Consider the following 3779-nt stretch of genomic DNA (forward strand, 5'->3'; position numbering starts at 1 on the left):
GAATGGGGAACGAGGGTTCGTGTTGGATTTGATGAAGGAGTGAAGATGATGCGGAAGATTGTTAGAGGATTTGGTTTATCCTGTTTCACGTTGGTAAAGTGATTCACTTGTCGATGGATTAGGAATTATTTTGTCAAAGATTTGGTGTAACTTATTTGTTTGTTTTATCGATAATTGTAATTATTTATGAATATATTATGATAGGTTAATTTCAATCGTTATAACTGGGAAATTTGGGAATAATTCACAATTTTTAAAAATACTTCATATTCATTGTATTCTTCTCATTTAGTACGGGGGATGAAACAATACAAATCCATCTCGACATTCAAGAATAATTATAAATTATTAAATATATAAATAATACACCAAAGAATATTTAATATTTTATATCAGTTTGACTTGAATATAATTCTAAATAACCAAAAATCTTTCCTCAAAATTTCCATCTCATCTCCACCCTCAAAAATCCACTCCATCGTAACTCTCGATAGAGCTCGATAAATAATTACCCCCGAGAATTGAACTTTCTTCAAAGCTACCAGCGACACGGGTCGACGGTTAATGGCGCGACATCCGGGAACTGGATTCGCGGAAACGGAGATGATCCTCCTCTAAAAGGGATGGAGGATTCCGCGTGATCTGCGGGGACGAAAACGCGCTTCGAAATTAACCGCGTGCATAATTCTGCGCGTCGACTAAACGTCACGGGATCCGATTTCCCCTGATTCGTCCCCGTAGACGGATGTAATCCAACCTCCTGTCCTGTCGCCTCGACGCGGATGTTTCTCCATCAATAACTGATACTCGCCTAAGGAGGCTGAGCGAGCTCGTAGCACCCTCCTGACACACATAAGCGGAAGCAGCCCTGCTTAAACCGTTCCACGCGAGATCCTGCGCCCCGGATGCACTTTGTGCCGCTCTACTCTACTTCCACCGCGGGGCTAATTTTCGTGATAGTCGGATAGAGGGTTAGAGGGGATTTGGATGAGGATGGAGATGGAGCAGCTTCGGGGTGGATGCTGTCGTGATGAAGTAATTAGTCGGTAGGTATTGTAGGTAATTTTGAGAGTGATGTTTTTGAAAAAGGATTTTTCTAGCTTGTGCTTATGTTTTATATTATGTATTGTTTTATTTTATACATTCAGGTTTATATATCGTGTTAATTGTGTAATAATGGATCGATTAAATATTTATAGATAGTTTTTTATTAATCCGGTTTTATAGATGATTCCTTATAATTATTGGTATTTTTAAATTTCGCGTAAGTACTTTTCAACATTTGAAATAAAAATAAAAGGTGTAGTAAAATTTCTATTGTTCGAATAACACGATGTGATATAAAATATGTGTTATATATTAGTTTATAATGTGTATAATATATGTGTATATGTGTATATTGGTTTATAGATAGTTTTATATGTATTTTTTATTATTCCGGTTTTATAGATAATTCTTTATAATTATTGATATTTTTATATTTCGCGTAAGTACTTTTCAACGTTTGAAATAAAAATAAAAGGTGTAGTAAAATTTATATTGTTCGAAATAATTTATGAATAACACGATGTGATATAAAATATATGTTATATATGATATTTTTATATTATGTTCGTATTATATGGTATTTTTAGAATTTATGTTATTTTATGATATTTTGATTCATCACAGAACGATCATTCAAATACCTCTTCCATTTATATTTATAAAAGATGTTACACAGATAACACACAATCTTGCCACGTGTCACCATGCATCTCAATTTCCACGTGGATTTTTAAATTTTTCTTCTCAGGTATAACTAATATTCAGAAATAAACATTCCGTTTCTTTCACTCTGTTCTCAACCACTCATAATATTTACATACCACAATAATATTACAACGGTTTGAAAAATATTTACATTATATTATCGACGTATTCGAAATATACAGAAATGCTTAATCGTGTTTCAAACTCAGAAGCCACAAGTTCTACGTTTCAATATTCTCCGATCCAAGAACCGTCCAGCAACAATCAAAAATTTCTTCTTAATAATTCACCTATCCTTCAATAATCGTTCCAATCGACCATTTATTTTCTCATTTCCACTCTCGTGCACTCGGAACACGTTAACCAGAATCGTAATAATTAAAATCTCATTTGGGAGCTACGTCTTCGGCCACGAGAATATTTCACGAGCCCTTTAAAAGGTTTCTTATCCCAGTCAGACGATATATTAAAATTTCGCGCAAGACTCTTCTCTCTTTCTCTCTCTCTCTCGAGAGAGGATCCCGATTTTCAGAGAGTTCACGAATTTCGAAATGGGAAAAGGGGCCACGGAGGATCTCGTGGTCGAAGGGGTGTCGCGGCTCTCACGGTTTTCCACCGCTTCGAGCAGCCCCCGACGGGTGTCGAGGCGAAAGGGTTACGTGAAAACTCCTCGTCTCGGCGACAAAGGAGGTCTTATCTCGAATTTCTAAAGTCCCACCTTCCTGTCCTTTGCAACGTTCCACGATTCTTCTCACCCCTGGCCCCTTTTCATCCCCGCGCAACCCTTTCACGGGAGGATTCCTCGCTCGAGATATCGTTATTAGCGGTGTATTCCGATATTTTTTCTTTCTTTTCTTCCTTTACTGACAAATATATCTTGTCTGTTGCAGGGCGACGCGTGCAGCAGAACGTCAGCGACGAGTAACACGCCGGGGAGGTTGAAGAAGGGAAAATTCTCTGAGGGTTGGAGATGACGTTTGATGGAGTCGAATAACTGTAAGTAATATTAATAAACCGTTTTACTCGTTGAAATAAATTTTATCAATTTAAAAGAATCTATATATACACTCACATAATACACACTTCTACAATCTACGCTCAAATCTCTCACCAAATCTTTTTCATTTTTCACTCGAACAAAACTTCCACCTTTTCCCCCTCTTCACCTTATTTACCACAAAAGGAAAAAAAAAATACTCGCGCCAAAGCTTTCCTGCCATTTATACAAACCGCACAATAAACCTTTTCCTTCAACACCTTACAACACCTCGAAAACATTCTCAAGACGGAGGAGAGGGGGAAAAAAAAGGGAAAAAGGAGTGGCGCGTGAAATTCAGCGCACGTAATAAATTCACGGGGAAAGTTGTCGCAGTAAAAGTAAAAGAGCGGAGGAATGGCGCGAGGATGGGGGTGGAGGGAGGGGAAGGGGAGAGGAGTGGCAACCGCGTGCTAAGAAGAGCCGCTCGATGAACGAACGAGTCCGCTTAAATAACGCGCCACGCCGCTCCTGGATCCCGGTGAATAGCGGCAAGTAGTTAGGAAAATGTCTTACTTAAAGAGAGAAAGTTCGTCGACCGGGGGAGGAGGGATCGCTGCGACCCTGGCCCAGAAACAAAAGCGAAGGAAGAAGAAGCTTGTGAATAATTCAAGTGCGCGCGAAATGAGGAAAGAGTTCCTCCTAGGTGAAAAGTTTCCTCCGAGAAAATTTTACGCTGCCTCCTTTTCTTTGATCGCCCCCTTCCCTCCCCTCCCTCGCGCCCTTGAAAACTCGCACTCTTAATTGAACCTGCCATCCTCCTCTCCTTCCCTCTCCTCCCCTCCACGGTTTTTAAGAGACGCTTCTCGTTATCCCATCGATCCCTTCGAACGATTTTATACAGGCTTCGAGATGAAACGTATTTAACTTGTCGTTGTTCGAAGATCGTGGAGGGGGTGATTTTTTTCGGAGATTGTGAATTTTAAGGATACAAACCGTTTGTTGCTTGTTATATGGAAATCGAAGGATTAAGAATAAATGGTTGTTGCGT

The 3779-nt window shown here is 39.3% G+C and overlaps 1 long non-coding RNA gene across 1 annotated transcript in view; it reads left to right on the plus strand.

The window, feature by feature from the left end:
- The window catches only part of LOC102676869, a 22203-nt gene extending 19471 nt beyond the window's left edge, over positions 1-2732 (plus strand). The window contains exon 3 of the long non-coding RNA XR_004150885.1: positions 2643-2732. This is a non-coding gene — a long non-coding RNA (uncharacterized LOC102676869). The remainder of the gene's footprint in view (positions 1-2642) is intronic.
- Positions 2733-3779: the final 1047 nt, after the last annotated feature.

The sequence above is a fragment of the Apis dorsata genome, unplaced genomic scaffold, assembly GCF_000469605.1.
Source record: "Apis dorsata unplaced genomic scaffold, Apis dorsata 1.3 scaffold_358, whole genome shotgun sequence".
NCBI classification, from domain to species: Eukaryota; Metazoa; Arthropoda; class Insecta; order Hymenoptera; family Apidae; genus Apis; species Apis dorsata.